Source organism: Streptopelia decaocto, assembly GCF_964273445.1.
Source record: "Streptopelia decaocto genome assembly, chromosome: Z".
Lineage (NCBI taxonomy): Eukaryota > Metazoa > Chordata > Aves > Columbiformes > Columbidae > Streptopelia > Streptopelia decaocto.
Genome location: NC_138657.1, coordinates 1,557,300 through 1,576,048, shown reverse-complemented (window position 1 = coordinate 1,576,048; position 18,749 = coordinate 1,557,300). Strand labels below are relative to the sequence as shown.

Genomic DNA, 18,749 nt, shown 5'->3' with positions numbered 1-18,749 from the left:
AACTATCACATGAAGAAGCAAAACAAAAAAAATGTTTCAGAGGAAAAAATAAGCACATCAAGATGTAAATTAACTCAAACTGAGCAGAAATTGTACTGTTATTTAGCGTAACCAGTGTCAGGGCCCTGGGTGCGCTAGTTGGTTTCCGCCTGACACCCTGGACTCCCATCTCTGGGGTTATCCCGTGCTCAGCAGCCAGTGTGACACAGCTCTCTTCTGATGGAAAGAAATAAATGGTAAGAAATAAACCTATTTCTTAAAATCCATATTATTTGAAATCAATATGGGTGAAACTCTGAATTCTTTTAGACAGCAATAACCCATTTCTTCTGCAAAGGAGGTTAATTTCACACTTGTTATTAAGCTGCGTAAGAAGTATCATCCCATCATATTTCTGTTTACCATTATAGTGAAATATTGTACGTTCTGAGACAAATGGTCTTGGAGAACTTTCTTCAGATGTGGCTCAATGAGTCCCTGCCTGTAACAGGTGCAGTTCTTTTCAAAACATGTTAGAGGACCACTCATCACCATTAAAATGATGTAGCTGTCAATCCATTTGGTAGCTACTCAACCACCTTAACCTCTACACGGTGTAGCTTAAAAAGAAATATTTAACCCACAGTATCAATGCAATTTAACTCCTCTGTACAATTCCCCACTTCTAACAAGCCCGACGTTAAGAACCAATTTTTATCAAAAACAATTAGACCTATTTGAAACAACATTATAGAATGTTGAAGTTGATACAAGAGATACTTCTTGCTTTTTGAATTCATATAGCGTTTACCACAGAAGAGCACTTCTTCCTTTTTTTTTCTTTTTAGTGTTTTCTTTTTCCATGTCAACAAAAGGGAAGCATTCTTCTCATAGTCCAATATGAAATGATACTCAGTTCAAATTGGATATTTCTTCATTCTGATACAACAATTCAACAAAGGTCATTGCAAAAACCTTCCACTGCAAACGTACATGGGAAATTCCAAGGGATTTCTAAGATCAGTTTCTAATGATCATATTTACTTTAATAAGCATTTGTACTCAGACATACAGTTTGTAAAAACTGCATGGACCTAAAATTTGAATAGTTTTTGGTATGAGCACTTCTGTTGAATTTACACATGTACAATATGCCTCTATGTATAAATCACATTATTTAACTACAGATTCATAGTCATACATACTGTAGATATGTGGCTTACAGACGCATTCCACTTTTTGACACAAACACTATTATTTTTAAATATAAATTATGAATCCTTCATTGTACTGGGTGAAACATTGCTAGGTTACAGCACACAAATCCATTCCAGCATTTCTAGAAACTTTGTAAACATCATCAGACTTATTTATTAATAAATACTGAGTACTGTTACTCCTGTATTTCCCTATGGCCCTTCAGACAGTTAAGATTCTTGTTTGGGCTTCAGTGGGTTTCAGATATCACAGGACAGCATCAAACATGGAAGATATTACGGTTACACAGAACACCTTGGGGAGGAAAAAAACAACCACCCTAAATGCAGTTTTAAACTTCAATTCTCCTGGAGTTTCCTCTAAATCAATTGCCTAAGTCTAATGGAAAATTAATTAGTCGGGCTGTTAGGCCCTTTGAAATAAAATTATAGTATACACGTGTTCAAGAAAACCACAGCAGAGCTAAAGCAGTAAGTTTAAATTCAGATTTTATGGTTTCTCATAATGTTTTATCACACTTTGTTAAGCTTCCAAGTAGACTTTAGACTTTCCTGGGTATTCAAATGCCCGAACTCTGAGTAAACGCAAACTCTGAGTAAACCAAGAAGCCTTAGGCAGTGAACGGTTTCATACAACGCAGATCCAAAGAGATCTGTCTCTGAGCACAACTGCACCTACTCCGGCAAATCAGAACAATGACAAAACAAACCCACTGAGGTTTCAATGAAATCCAGGCCTTTATACATGCGCTGTGGCTACTACACAATCTAAACAAGTTATCTAAACCTAAACAGAATCTACTACTTAAGCACTGGCAGATACTTAAAGGAACCTACAATTTGTGGGGTATCACATTAAGTATATGATGTATACATGGTAGAAGGTCTTAATTGCCCATATTTCTAACTTGTTAAGGCCAGAGTATGAGGCAATATGTAGAAGACTTATTCCAGAAGACTGAAAAATTAATAATTAACAATCTTAATTAAATGAACCCCAAATAATTTTAACAAAAATGGTTGAACAAAGAGAGAATTAAATACCAAGCTTCTGTCTAATGGCTGAAGAATAAAATGAGAAAACATGTTTGTGGCAGAATGCAAACCCCCCTCTTTCCCCCTCCCTCCTTCAGTATGGAAGGAATAGGCACGTCTCCCTCTCTGCTACTTGAGGCCAACAGCTTCTTTTGTTTGGCCCCAGAGCCCCCTGCCCAGAGCCATTGACTGAGCCGCTGGGCACCTGCGGCCAGTGTGGGGGATGTTTGGAGGCTTGAGGGGCACCCGCAGCCAGTGTGGGGGTGCAGAGAAGCTTCTGGAATGCCCACAGTCAGATCTGATCAGCCAACAGAAACACAGGATTCTTGTTGAGACTCCGCCCATTGTCGCGGGTCTGTCGGAGCACGAGCGAGGTGCTGCCGCCGAGAGCCCCCCGGGATGGAGACTGCGCTGCCTCGCCGCCACGGGGGTGAGGAAAACTGCTCGCAGCATTGCGAGTGTATTTATACTTTCCGTGCACATGAGCACGTGTAAAATGAATCCTCGCATAATCGCGGGTGTATTTTCCTTCCGTGCACATTTGCACGCCTACTTTCCGTGCTTAATACAAGCACGTGTACTTTCCGTGCACATTTGCACGCGTAACTTTCCGTGCTCAATACGAGCACGTGTATAAATTATTTCCTCCACAATCGCGAGTGTATTTTCCTCCCGTGCTTCCACATAAGCACGTGTAATATTCCGTGCACATTTCCACGTGTAAGTAAATAAACCCTCACAGGACTGCGAGTGTATTGTAAATTTACCCTTGCACAATCGCATGTGTACACTTTCCGTACTCACTACGAGTACGTGTATCTCTTTTAAAATAATCCCACACCGTGTTCAGGCAAGTGTGTACTTCTCCGGGACTCAGGGCCGGCTCCAGCATTGTTTTGAGTGAAGCCACGTGCATGCACACTGTGGACCTCCTGTTGTATTAGTTGCTGCCCCTTAATAATTTTCCTCAGCTGATATCTGAACTTGTATTTAAGTCACTTTTGGAGTGCTAAAACCCTGTTTCTCACCGGTTTAATAAAAGTTGTTTTGGACCTCGTTGTCCCTTAAACTAACCTCAGGGTGCCTCCGTGACAATGTTCCATTTCGTTATGATAATTTAGCTTCCTGATTACAGGAAAAACAACTTTGTTGTATCATAGCTTCTGGTTTTCATCATGATCAGCATACATACATAAACAAAGCTTTTTAGTGGATTAAAAAAAACAGCAGACTGATATTGTTCTGTTCAAATCAGTGATTTCTAAACCAAGATTTGTATAAACTGAATCTCATTAATCTACAAGTTCATGATTCAGTCTTTAAAGAGTCATTCAAGAGTTAAGGAACTCATGACCTGCCATTAATTCCATTCAGTGCCAATGTACTATCTTAGCTCTCATATAATGAGACTCTTATTTCCAAATACTTAAAATATATTTCAAGACAACTTTTAAATATGTATTTGTATTTTGAATTTAATCAATAACTTGTACAAATAAAATATTTAAAAACAATTATCTACAAAAATTGTTCATTTAGCAACATTTTTTCAATATACAATATCCCATAGTCATCACAAAATGCTTTGTCTAAGTGCAATCCAAGCACCACAGCAATCAAATTTTCTGGACTGTTACTTTACAGCCAATCTAAATATTTGAAAACTTATTTTAACACTATATGAGTTTTACTCCTAGAGCTCTCATTGCACCCAGATTCAGGACAATAAAATAAAATAACAGAGGATGTCGATGTACCTGTGATTTGAAAACAGGGACATTTCAAACTGCAGCACTACATGTACAGAGAGCCAGTCAAATCATTGAAGCTTTTTTCTGATACTGCTTCTTATCTTACATGAGATATCTTTTTATTGCCCTAGCATCCTTGTAAAACTAAAAGGGGATGAGAGAATTGACAAGATTTTTTCATCGCTCAGCTTACACTTTCAAACCATCATCTTAACAATGATTTCCTTTATCTGTCTTTAGTTGCACAACCGTTCCCAGCTGCTTTACAGCACAGAGATGTCACCGGCATCGCACCGCAGGCAGCGACAGCAATGGCAATGGCTTGAGATAATACCATTCAATGTGAAATTCCTACTGTTCCAGACTCCGCATCGTCTGAATATTTAAAGTCTTTTTTGGAAACCACATAGGGCTTACACAAGAAATAAATTTTAAAATTATAATTTCTCAAGCTCTACCCTAACACAGTAAAAGCTTCTTACTCAATTTTCTGTGGCAAAAATCTGTTCAAAATTGTATCACTGTTTAAAACAAAGTCTGGTAAAAGAAATTAAAAATTCTATCTATAAAACAATAGAATCCAATTTGGGTTCTGCTAATAGGCAGGTATTGAAAACCTCTATTTAAATTTTCCAACTTACTTTTTATATTCACCTATTTCCCACACTTTGCTGAAGCATCTGCAGCTTTTACAAAAAGAACACCAAATAGTTCTAGTAAAAAAAAAAACCCAAACATTTCATGCATACAAAAAATAGTCTTCATGAAGGTATCATTTACAAAATATTTTGAATGCCACAAATAACTTTGAAACAAGTTTTATTAAAAACATCTTGTAATGTTCCCCCTGCAGACTTCCCACATTTGCTGTTGTCACAAACTTATATTTAAATGTTAATTTTATATTAATTGGCTATTACTCACCACACACAATAACACATTTTCCTTTATATCTTTCAAAAAGAGACTCTCATCTATAATTAAATTTTTAACAGTATCGAACACAGTTTCTCCCAAATTCTACCATTATAACACACGGCAAATAAGACAGTGGGAATAAGATACAACCCACAGTGGGCCTGAAGAAACACACTCCTCACTGTGGATGAAATAGAAAGCTGTGCCTTCTGTCTAAAGTTGTAATCTCAGAAAGCAGTTCTATCTAAGGCAGCTATATCAGCCATTGAATCATCAATATTGTCTAAAGCCTTGAAAAAGGACTGGATATGTAGCTCTTTTGGAAATCTTTCTGTTTTAAATATCAGCTAGAGTGCATTTCTGATAAATAGCATATGCTATTATTTTTAATATCTGTGGGTTTTTCAGACTTTATTGCTGAGACTTCTTTTCTAGGTGTATGTACAAAAAAGAACTTAAAACTAAGATCCATGAGTCCTCCCTATTGCCTCTCCCCTGTTCTTTGAGTCACACCAAGTGAAATGTTGAGAATACAAAGCACAGAAATCAGCACGGCTTTTTTAGATCTCCTGCTATTGCGACTGGTAAGGAGAGAATTCTCATTTACATAAACTTAATCAAACACTATTGGTCAAAGGCGCTGACTTCAAAAGAGGCACACGCCATCTGGAGTTGGAAGGAAACTCCTGAGGAGTTATGTCGGAAGACAGGAATAAAGCATAACGTGATTTATAACCTTCAGAAGAGAAGAAATGGCCATTTTTTGAGCAGCTCTGGAGTGAAACAGCCCTGTATCATCTTCTCTCAGCCAGTTACCGCATACCTGGAGTCCCACAGGGCTCAACATCCCAGGTTCCACATTTATAAACAAGCTGTTCTTAGACAAGACGTCCACAAACTTTCAGCATCCTACCTGTGAAAACTTAGTGGCTTTCTCTATCTTCTTCCTAGTTGTTATAGTCACGAAAACTACAAGTGTCACAACAACTGTTTGTACACCAGTGTGTCTTTTTGCTTATTTTTCTTTTCTGGCTTTCTTTAGTAGCTATGAAAAGTGGATTCAAGACACTTTTTCTCACAGAGTTCTTTTTTGTGCCTGTAGTACTACTATATTTAGTAAGTTAGAAAATGGATAAACCTGGTGCAACATTGTCTGCTTTAGATATGATTTACAGCTTTACCAAAAAAATGCAATAATCCACTTTCCTGCCATTACCACACACACATAAACACATCCTAAAGTTGTATTCTGCCATTATGCCTGATTAAGACTACATCCATCAATCTCATTGACAAATGGATACACTTTATGAATGATGGATGTTGTGAAAATACTTTTAAATTACAAAAATAATCACCAATCAGCAGACTGAAGTAATCACTAATCCATAGACAGGAGATTCTTAGAAGCCTAGTTAGAAATACCAACTGTACGTTTTCTTATCATCCTTTTTTATGACTAATGGTATTTGCCAAGAAATTATAAAATAACTAGAATAATTTCAAAGTAGCAAGTAGTATTCAGTGTAATTTCTACAGCTACAGCTGAGGATCATAGATATTGGGTAAATTTTGCATACTGGTACAAGAAAATGAGAACAATAATAATTTTCCCCCAGAAAGACTGCATGGCATTTTGTTTTGTTTTGTTTTGTTTTTCCTGAAGGACAAGAATATATTTCCTATGTATGAGACTAATGGTACATCTACTGCAGAATTGTCTTTTCAATCATGGCAATAAAAAATGCTGTTTAGGGACAATAAGCAAGTTCTCTCACTTTCTATCACTTGTAAACCCAGAAAGAAGAGGCATTACTTAGTAACCCCCGAATCCTTCTCAGAACTATGCTCTCGAAAACACCTGCAGCCTTCCTGTCTTGCTTTTCACATATGTCTAAAATTGCACAGATTTATAAGGGCTGTACTGAAGGAGCTAATCTTTTAACACGCTGGTAAAGAACCTAACACATACCATTTTCAACTAAAACCCTTACAAATACATACTAGCTACTTCTACACTACACCATAAAAGCCTTTTCTCTTCTTGTTTTTCAAAAAAAATCCTCCATCCTGACACAATACTCTTTGAGGACAATGCTGTTTAAAAGAAAGACATTTCAAGACCTTTGAGGTCTTATAGTTCAGTAGATCATATATAGAGTTGTTAGAATTTTAACAGGAAATAGACTCCCAATGAAACTATTATATTTAAAAATAATCACAAAAAAGTCTGTGACCACAGCTTTTAAAAGGTAGGCTGCATTTCAGTCCCTTCACTCCCACACATTCTATTTTCTTCCATTACTTCTCAATTTAAAGCTGAGAGTTTGAAAAATGTCAATTTTATAAGAACTAAATACAGAAACTCTCCATAGAGATGTCTCTTAAGTGAGTCCAAGTTTATAGTCATAGTCTTACAGGATGGTTTAGTAGTAGAAATGTCATGGACTTTTTTTTTTCCACATATACTATAATTAAAGCTTCTTACTAAACTCTATACAAGGTCATAGGAAACATTTTACTGACAACTGTGTCAATTAAATTCCCTTTTTCTTTTTTTTTCTTTTAATATTTTCATTTCTTATTTTAAAAGTTTAAATTAGTTTTTGCTGACATAACTCAACTTGTAAAGGCTTCATGCCATACTGCCCTTTGGTTAGTATATCATGAGGATACCACAGGGCAATGCAGCCAAATCCTGCTTCTTCACCTACAATTTTCAGCTCCAAAAGCACTGTTAAGCTTCTGTTCCTTTCTCCTTGAAAAAACAAGACATAAAGACACCAACGTAAGTAAAGTAACAACACTCTACTTTATTTTACCATGTACACCAGAGTAGTTATAGTGGAGCACACATGATCTAGAATGTGTCAGGTATTTTCAGCCTCATCTTAAAGATGCAATTTCCATCTTTAATTCATTAGAAACCTTTGCTTCTCTTGTTTGATGTTTACCAGCAAATTCACCATGAAGCCCAAAAGAGACAACGGATTTTCGCTGAGAATAATCGGTCACATACAAACTGTAAGAGGAAAGATTGTTATTAAATACATTGTTTACTCCTTAACTTAGATATATCTTTAAAAATAAGTTTTCCAAGCTCTTTCGAGCTAGGCAGTATGCAAGATGGGGAAGGGAGGAAGAGGGAAAAGGAGGAAAAAGGGAGTTGTATCCTTCTGATTTGTTACTGTTGCTTTCATTTCTTCTCCTTTCAGTTAACAGACTCCTTAAAGCTTACTTAAAAATCATACTAAAAAATTGTATTTTGTCACCTTCAATTATACTGAAGACATTATTGATTATATTGTGAATGTTTTATCTAATACTTTGCACATCAAATTATTTTATATATTCCACTTTTTGTTCTCTTAAGAAAGAATATTTGACTACCAATTTTTTCAGTTTTCACTTTTTTCAAAGAAGATGTGTGAGACACTGAGAGCAGTTCTTTAGATAAGGCAATTTTTCTTTAAAAAAAACTGTTACATAAGAACCAGTGCCTTTCTAGAAATACAATTGTATGCAGCAACTCATATACATTTCACAAAAAAAAATAAATGTTTATAATTTTTTTTAAATAAACAAAATTTATAAAAATAATGTCATTCCTTTCTCTGTTAATAACCAAATGTTGTCACACTGACAGAACTATTAAATTACACCAGTTGTTGGTGTTCTCCAGGTTCATGGAGAACTTTAAATTACATCATTTAGTCCATTTACTGACAATACACCCTACCCTCATTTGAAGAAATGCTATTTCTTAATACCACATGTACATTGTCATCTTTCTTACAAATTCTGCTGTGGACTTTGACTCAGTTTTCAGCCATTTATTTCTCATATCTAACTGAAATCACCCATAGTTTCAGGCTGCTACGCTGTTTGTTTCTTAATTTGCAAGTAAGTCACCATGCATCATCATAGCGGACACCAGAATAGGTGCCAGAAAATAACCATAATTGTCTCTTGAATAACTGGATAAGAAGATTTAATTAGCAAATTTGTATGTTATTCATACTAGTGGAGATAAACATAATTTAGAAAACACAGGAGTTCTTTCAGATATTTTTAGAGCTTCTGACTATTTCAAAAAATCACAGTTCGAAATTATTAAGAGGTCTCAGTATTTTCTCGAAATGCTTGTGACAGATACAGGAGTCCTTCCTAGATGAATTAGAAGCAGATACTCTGTGGTATAAAAATAATTATGAAGGGACAGGAAAATTTATTAGAGAAAAATACCAAATGTTCACATTTGTCACCTACATTTTATTCAATTTCATTTAAGTGAAATTTCTTTTATGTGACTTCTGAAATGGGGAAATTCATTTCACTTTGACAGCTTAACGAAATGTTTTAAAATACTGAAAATGCCTATGTAGTATGATGCCCTTGCTTTTAAAACAAACAAACAAAAAATAAAATCTGCTTACATTACTTTTCTATTTTAACAAGGTTTTAAGAGCTGGTATCACAAACCGGTAGGAGATGAACATGTTACTTTACCAAAATATAACAGAAGTTTATAGCTCCAGTGGCTCTGGAAGCAACAGGCACCACATACTATCAAAATAAATCAATCAGTCCTCTCCATAAAACACGGCCAGAAACGTAAAGGGCAAATGATCCTTTAGAAATTAACAAGAAATGTTTAACTACTGAGTGTGCAAGATTCTGCTGACCCGGACCTTTGTGGTGGGGGAAGAGGGTGGCAAGTGGACCTCTAATCACAAATACTGGCACTACATTATGACTGTTTCTTAAAGAAAAATTAAAAAGACACACCTTTTCCAAAACTGAAGCCCTGCACTAAAAATGAATTCTATAAGGAAAGGTGTCTCAGCTGATTCAGCTGAAAACTGGACTACACACTTCAGTAGGAAGTAAAATGTTAAATTACATCTTCACAGACTAACCTATGCCAAAAATGTAAACATAGGCATCACACTTCCAGCAAAAATACTACATTGCATATACTGTGAAATGCATTTGTGTTGTTTATATTAAGAATAAAACTCAGTACAACTATTATGCGTTAACATGAAGCAGCAATGAGTAATCTGAAATTAACTCTGGAACTACACAAAATACTTTATATTCACTTTTGTCAGGAGCATCGCCTCTGACACGCTGTGTTCCGGAGCTCTAAACTAATACCTTACTTTCTGTACTTGAAAACACTCTAAATACTGAAATGCTAGGTTTTGAGTTTTAATCTTTCTCTCTCTTTGTTCTTCAGACTAATTGCACAGGCAGGCATTAGAAAACATAGCCTGATCCAACTAAGCTCCCTTTTGATGAACACTAGACACAAGGATATAGAGATCGATTCCAAAAGAACAGAGATACTAAAAATCATGAGCATGTGGCTGAGTAACATGGTAAAATCTGCACATTCAGGAAGGGCAGCTATCCCTCAACTCTAAATAAGCCCACACAAAGTAAAATTTGAAATTTAAATGTTCTTCTAACTAAGTATTCTATAATTTTTGTTATTTTTTTTTTATTTGTGCACTTCTAAGTACTTGCGCACACAAAGCATTTAAAGAATACCATTGCTGAATGATGACATGGAGATAGAGGAGTAAATGTGAAGATACGTAGTTGACATTTGTCCTGAAATGAAATCAATTCACTAGGGGGCAAAAAAGAAAAACCTTCCAATTTCCTTCAAAGGAAATAAGATCCTCCCTGGCTCTTTGAGGAGGATGGTAAGAAACGTAAGACACAAAGAAGAAAATCTGGAGTGAAGCTGCTTATTGGGTTGATGCTTTCCCGCATTAACGAGCTCAAGGCCGCTTCAGTAACAAAGACCATCAGGATCCAAGCCATTGCTGACTGCTGTGCTGCACCAGCTTCGTGGGGCTCTTTACTCACAGTTTGGGATAAGCTTGTTAAGGACTAACTGTCTTAAACTTGTGTGAAAATTACTACTAAGTACTATGTGTATTGTTTATTAACGTCAGACTAGTAAAGTGTTGCTTCCATGTGTGAAACTGGCCTGATTTACCAGTCTTCTGTGCACCACCAGCACAGTGATCTCTAACTCTCTAAATCATAAATATACACATACTTATATTCAGGTGCAAGTGTTACACTCTTGTGAGTAGAGTTCCATTCCTAGGTCTACTACACATTAGCTCCACCGTAGAGCAGGAGTTGGGTAAATCACCATCTCCTATTCTTTATATTTGATTTAAACAGGAATATTATTCCCTTTCTCTCCTCTCCTTTGTCCTGTTTATATTTTATGTTTTTCTGATTAAGGACTGGCTTTTACTATGCCTTCCTTCAACCACAGCTGAGGCAGGACATCAGCCTCGTAGGTACAATTTCCACCAGAACAGAAAACTGTAATGCTGATCTAACTTTTTGATAGCACCAGTACATGCTTCTGCAACTACAGAGCTACACACGTCATTTCTTGCACAGGACTAACCTATTGCTGTGTCTTTTACTTCCCTCTGAGATGGTCCTGTACACGCATTTTGAGCCCTTTCTTATTTCAAGGTGTTTGTGTGTTTCACATTCCCCCTTCCAGCCCACACGGGGGTCTGGCACCCTCCTCTCACATCACGAGTTTTGTGTGCTCCCTTATCGCAGCACCTCCTGTACCAGCATCCCCACTGTCTTCAACACCACCCTCTTCTCTCTTGACAGTCCTTATTTTGTGAGTCTGCAAACCATTCTCTGGAACCACTTTTCCCTCAGTCATTCTGCTCCCTTACCAGCACGGCCAGCAGGGCAGGGAGGGGATTGTCCCGCTCTGCTCTGCGCTGGGGCGGCCTCACCTGGAGCATTCACTGTGTGCAGGGCTGGGGACACAGGATGAAGGAGATAAAGCTACTGGAGGGTGTCCAGAGGAGGCTGCGAATTTGGTGAAGGGTTTGGAGGGGAAGCCATGTGAGGAGCAGCTGCAGTCCCTGGGTTTGTTCAGCTGGAGCAGAGCAGACTGAGCGCAGAGCTCATGGGCTGCAGGTTCTTCAGCAGGAGCAGGAGGGGCAGGCTGAGCTCTGCTCTGTGACAGTGACAGAGCCCAGGGAACGGCAGCAGATGTGCCAGGGGGGGTCAGTTGGACATTCAGAAAAGGTTCTTCACCCAGAGGTGCTGGACACTGAACAGGCTCCCCAGGGAGGTGTCACAGCCCCAACCTGACAGTGTTCAAGAAGAGACTGGACAATGTCCTCAGACACACGGGGTGACCTGTGGGGTTGTCACTGCAGGGACAGGAGCTGAACTCCATGAGCCTTCTGTGTCCCTTCCAACTCTATGACTCTATGAACCCGTTTGTTCTGGGAGATGAATCACTCGGGATGCCCATAGGCTTCACTCTGCTGTGAAGACAGGTGAAGATGAGGGACAGGACCTGCTGTACTGGCATGGCTTAACTCTTCAAATGTTGCATGAGATTGTTTGAAGATGAAGTTATGGCCATACTAAATAACAGCAAAGGCTTCCATGTGCCACCTGTTTTCCTTTCAGTTCTCTAATCTCCTATAAAATCATAACACTGTACACTGAAAATTGCTCCGAAATACAGTTTTTCACAAAGTTCCTGTACTGGAAAACAGAAAATGAAACCACACAGACATGAGAGCAACCTTCAGACTTGACTAATCAGATGTCTCACTTCTGAACTAACTTGCCTATTCAAAAATCGAAAGTTTACCTATACAACCAAGGGATAAAGGATTAAGATTAAATAATACATTGTATATTTACTAGAAACCAAAAGATGCATACTATGTGTAGCTAATGTATATTCAGCAATTAAAAATTCAGCTATATGAATATTGCAATAATTTAAGTTTTTAAATTATTTATTTCAAAGTGGCAGAAAAGATCACTATTTAAAAATAACATGCAAGATGCAAGTAATGAAAAATTGATGTGAAACAACGATCTTTAAGACTGGAGCTCACTTTATGTAAAACTATTAATGCTAAAACATTCCTACCAAAATTCAAATTCAAGTCACGGGAAAAATAAATTTTATGACCTGTTCCATCAATTCTTAATCCTCAGTTTTATTCCCTCTGAAGTATACTAACAAGCTGTATGAACTCAGAGGGAAAAAACAAACAAACAAACAAAAGATAAAGAGTTGTTGGCTTAAATCAAATCACAAAGGAGAAAATTAAATTCTTTCTGAACCACTCCCTTTTTCCTTCCACTTGCCCCTCTAGTCTTTAATTTTCCACTATACTCCCCCTTCTCAAATTTCCCAGTGAAAATAAATGCGGATGGCTTTGTGTTAAGTCAGAGAAAACATCTAAAACTGCATTTTACTGTATTTGCTGCTTAACATTTCCCAACAGTGAACCTAATATTTAGAATCTATCATATCAACATAGTCATCATGATCCAAGCTGCAAATAATAAGAGAGTGTCACTGTCAATTTTGCTTTCTCACACTTCCTTCCCTTCACTTCATCTGATTTTAATAATCCCTGTCAAACCGCAAACAGTCCAAATTACCTTCTTGACACAGAAGCTTTCAAGGAAGAGACAGAATCTCAACTTTCATTTAGCGACTACAAAAGCAAGCTGTCCGACTGGACAAATATTATTTTCACTCTTGACAATCTCTACAGTAAAGCATGCTTTTTAATTTTCACTGAAGCTGCCAAGGGTTTGATATAAGCTTCTTGTTTAGCGCAGATTGACTCATAGGATTAGCAACCCAACAACTGTAATTGTGTTTAAAGAAGCCAGCACTTTCAAGTCACAGAAAAAATTGCTTGCAGGAGGTGACAATTGCATGTCATAAGATAACTGAATTAAGAAAAAGATTAGATAAATAATTTCAATGTTGTAGATCTCATAGGATCTGTTTCAAGATCATTTTACGTTACTGAGATTGACCAAATGGTTGCTGCTAACGTGTAATATAAATAAGAATTTCAAGGAGGACAACTTTATATTCAACTACATCAGGAACAGCCTCAGAAAGGTTAGCATTTGACAACAGGAAATACATTCAAGGCAAATCAGCTCTCATGGAAGGATGTGATCTGTAATCATTCTCCTCTCAGCTTGCCTTCAAAGTAAGCTTGATAACATAACTCGCTGCTTCACATATATCAGTTTAAAAGTAATTGATTTCTCTGATGAGGCACAGTATTGTATAATTAGCATTCTATTTGAAGTTCATGTGGGTTAATCAAAGCATAATGCATTTTTATATAAAATATTTTCTTCACATAGACACACCAGTCTCTCTAATCATCCGGAAGTCTATTGCTTAGTATTTTGACTCATCTGAAGTTGCAATCAGGTTTTGAAGTTTTACTAGCTATATAAAAATAAATAGAATAACCATGATACTTCCCATCAGAATCCCCATCTAACTATTTGTTTAAATACCTCAGATTGCCTGTCCCATGCATAGGCCTAATCTAAGACTAATCAAAGTCGTTTTAAAAGATTCTTTGGTAACTAGTCAGAATACACCCGAAACAATAAAAGCCTATCTTTGATGAATCCATAACATCGCTATGCAGAGGTGTATGCCTAGATGGTATTTAGAGCTCCACAGCAAGATAGCTACGCTTTCTAATAATACAGCAGTGTTTTAGTGTTCTTGTAACAGTTTGGGCTGGCAACGGCCTCTCCATGACCACTCATCTTCATGGTCAGACATCCTCCTGCTTGCCTTTTTATTCTGTTTTGCTTCCTAGTGAAAAGTTTTAACAGCTTACTGTATTTTCCTCCTTTAGCACTGCTAGCCAAAGCACAATTTGGATACTCAGTGCTATATTGATTCTACCATATAAAGTATGCATCAGATTGGACCTGTATGTTCTTTTATTCAAAAAAAAAAAAAGGATCTGATTGAAATCACTTAAAGAAGGGGAAAAAAAACACATGAGTAACACACAGACCAATGCTATTGTCAGTTTTAATTAAAAGGACATTGATTTAAGCCTCTTTAAGTGAAGTGATTAGCCTTGACTATGTCTTGACCTCTAGTTATCTATCAGTTTGAATCCAGAGTGAAACTGGTAACTGATAGTAGCTACCTTTATGCATTGAAAGAGCAGAGCATTATCAGAAAGCAAGTAGGAGAGAGGAAAGACATCTGAAGAAATGTGCAAATATACTGACATGTACTACATCACATCTACTTCATGGTAACCAAAATAACTGTACAAAACTAAACCTTGTGTTGAACTGGCCTGCAGTTCTGTAATTATCAGGGAAGCTACTTTTTTTTTTTTAAGCTTCTTATTAATTCATAAGGCATACATAAACTATGTTTTCAACTAGTTGTTCAGAGGTAGCCTTTATCTTCCCAGAGATATTTCAATCCAGTTCTGCCTCACTTGATAACTTACATTATCAGATGTTACATCTTTATTTCCTGGCAGAAGTCCAAGCTATCCCAACTATGAGGCTACAAAAGTAGAATAATGCATAACCAAGTGGCACCTTTAAAGAATATTTATCCACAATACCTTTCCATTGCTGCCAAATCAGAAAGGAAAATAAAGGAACTTTTAACAGTGAAAGGAACTTCCTTCTTCTCAAGAATCTCTTAAACTCTACTCTCACGCTCCAGCCTGAAGCTCCTTATCACAGGACAACTAAGAGTCCTGCAGCTGGAACATCTTGTACTTCATGTGAAGTTAATCCACCTCTACACTGTCAGTCTGTATATGCCATGGAAATGCCATGTGAGTATGATTAAAGAATGCTCATGGTGAACTCTAATACATTCTACTGTCTATTCTGGGAAGATGTGGGGTCAAGAATACTACTTCAAAATAGGGGGAGTCACAACAAAATGAGTTCACACAGGGGAAAATAAAATATTATTTGGAACTAGGCCAGGCCATAAATCATGGTGTAAAAAGGAGAGACAAACAGCGAATTTGTGATGTTGAAAGGGGTTCCTCCTCCCTATCATCTTAAACAACTAAAGCAAAGATACTATATTAAATTCTCCAGTGCAGAACACACTTAGCCTTTGGTTTAATGACTAAGAAGGCAAGTGTTCATAAATATCTTACAAGCGAACACCATGGACTGTGTTATTTCTCACATAACTACAAGACTCAAATGAGTTGTGCAACCAGTCAAGAAGAGTAAGCAATGTGCACTACTTGCTTATCACATGAAATAAATCTTCTGCTGCAGAACAAAACTGGACTGAAAACTAAAGACCTAATTTTTTTTAAGGAAGACTACTTTTAAAGTTGCTAGAGAGAAAGAGAGGGGGACATCACAGACTAAAGAAAAAGGAGCAAAAATTTTTTTCTAGGGTCACATTAACATTTTGGCAAATTTCTTTTTCCTTCCAGTAATTTTATAGCATTTTACAGCTTTTGTAAAGTTAAAAATTAATAAGCCATATAAGACTCAAGCTAGAAACTTAAGTAACAATGAAATTTTTAAGGTTCAATCTATATATTTCTTAATTTAACTGCCTAAAACTGATAATATCTTTCAAAAGCATGAGTTGTGACCAAACCTATTTTTATATAAGAGTTCTATGGTGAACCTTTAAGTTTCAACTATATTCTATTAATATGTAAGATAAATTATGCTTGCTGTGACCCAGCAGACAGCAGGTGGTCCCAACCCAATATTCACTGGTACACCACCAGGAAACTGGGGGATGTAACAAGCAAAACAGCCAATGAGAACAGTCATTAATGGGGTGTATTCTGAAAAATTAAGAAGAGGTCAGAGATCAAAAAGAGAGGGAGCATTTATTGAAATGACATATTTTTCCTAGATAAACTGGCAATAAGTGTCATTGCAATATTGTGCCTCGTGCTAATCTTCACGGCTGAACATTATTCAGAAACTTTGAGTTTGTTCCAAATAAGAAAATCAAACTTTATCGCTTTGCAATTATTGCTGTCCATTTTTTCCCTCTGTGAGAGCGTGTGCCAGGGATATGTTTATCACAGGAAAAGCACCAAGCAGGCTGTATTCTTCACACCCCCCCTATATCTGCACTACCTGGCATAACTCACATGCTCCCAGTTCAATGGCATAGTAAGAATTAAAAACATTGTAAAGCCTACTATTCATATTTCAAATAATCCACTTTTTATCTGTTGTACTGGATGATATAGCTCCCTAAACCACTTCTTGAAATGACTACAAGCTTTATTCAAGTTAGATTTTTTGTACTATTATGCACTAATGGCACTGCAATAAAAAGAGTGGACATTAATAGATTGACTGCACTGAGAAAAGAGATTCAGACAACTTCAGAGATAGCCCACTCTTTCCAACCCTTTCCTCCCAGGGTCAGGAAAAGTTATTTGGGTTTTCTGTATGTTACAAAACTGACTGCTCCAAATATAACAGATATTAGTGACTGCTGCACCTCAGCAAATGCTGCAATTACACCACGCACTTCAAAAACAGTGCTCACAATTAGCCTCTCCAATAACCAGGTAAGTCCTTACTACAAAGAGATACCCTATTCAGACTTCTTACAAAATTACACTAATCCGAAGTTAAGACCTATACATTTCTTAACAGTTAAAACAGCTAGTAATTTTTTATCAATTTTTTATATGTTATAAAGAGATAAGAATCTGAAAAAAGCTAGCTTAGAACTTTTTAAAACCTTTTAAGTGTCAATGTAGCATCTCCTATATTTTAGTCAATTAATAAAAAATACATATGTATTTTTGATTGGTACCAATAAGCACTTTCCTATAAACGTCACAGCTCTCATCTAACCACGCAGTTGGAACTTTTAAAGTGTTTATAGTTTATAGCAAGTCAATTTCAAAACATATCAATGTACAATTTACATAAATACACACCTTCAGTCAATATAGCCTCTCCGTAACTGAAATCTTCAGATTTTCCATTTTGAGGAACATGTAGTTAATAGTTCATCTGTGGTCCTATGTAAAAACAAGGTAAAGATAAATTACTAATGGGCAGCAGTTGAGGAACTAACACTTTCATGGACAAACATCCTAATTGCTTAAATATAATATAAAATTGGTCATACAGTAAGAGATTATGCTTCTTAATTCCCATTGGTAAATAATAGTCCAGCTTCAAAAAGTTAAAAATGTTTTAACTTTAGGAGCCCCCATTTCTGTTGATATGTATACAAACCATGGCGCTATGTAACACTTCATTTTCTTGTTCCAAAGGTACAAAAGCAATGGAGAGAAGATACGTACAGGGTGGGAAATTAGAAGGCCACAGAATCTCCCCAAATAGCATATGGCAGCTGTAACAAATGTTTACACAAGGTCTACATAGCTCAGTAGTTCCACTGAGAACAATCTACCTTGTGGTCACCCACTTGTAGAAAACGAAACTTAGAAAATAAAAGAGGTGGAAGTTTGAGATGAACATGCAATAAATAAAGGAGGCTCATAAGAAAGATGGAGAGAGACATTCTGCCAAGGCCTGTAAGATGTGACAAGGGTTAATGGTTTTAAACTAAAGGAAAGAGATTCAGATCAGACATAAGAAGAAATTGTTGTCCCTGAGGGTGGTGAGAGCCTGTGCCAGGTACCCAGAGAGGTGGTGGCTGAACCATCCCTGGAGACATCCCAGGCCAGGCTGGACGGGGCTCTGAGCAACCTGAGCTGGTGGAGATGTCCCTGCTCATGGCAGAGGGGACTGGGGGAGCTGGGAACATCCCTTCAACCCAAACCATCCTGTGATTCTATGATTATATTAAAAGAACTAAAGATCAACTGCTGCGGCCAGTGGTGGTTGTGGATACTAACATAATGAATCAAATCAGATAGGTAAAAACTAGTACAGCAAAACTATCCCACCACCCTTTTGCCCCAGCAACTTACCCTGTCCAGGAATGCCAGTTTATACTGGATTAAATCAATAAAATTATGAT

General features: G+C 37.0%; 1 protein-coding gene across 2 annotated transcripts in view; it reads right to left on the bottom strand.

Moving 5' to 3' along the window:
• The window catches only part of KIAA0825, a 237,978-nt gene extending 220,199 nt beyond the window's left edge, over nucleotides 1-17,779 (bottom strand). For both annotated transcript variants that reach the window (XM_082074214.1, XM_082074215.1), the window contains exon 1: nucleotides 17,695-17,779. The gene's annotated coding sequence lies outside the window, so the exon portion shown is untranslated. The remainder of the gene's footprint in view (nucleotides 1-17,694) is intronic.
• Nucleotides 17,780-18,749: the final 970 nt, after the last annotated feature.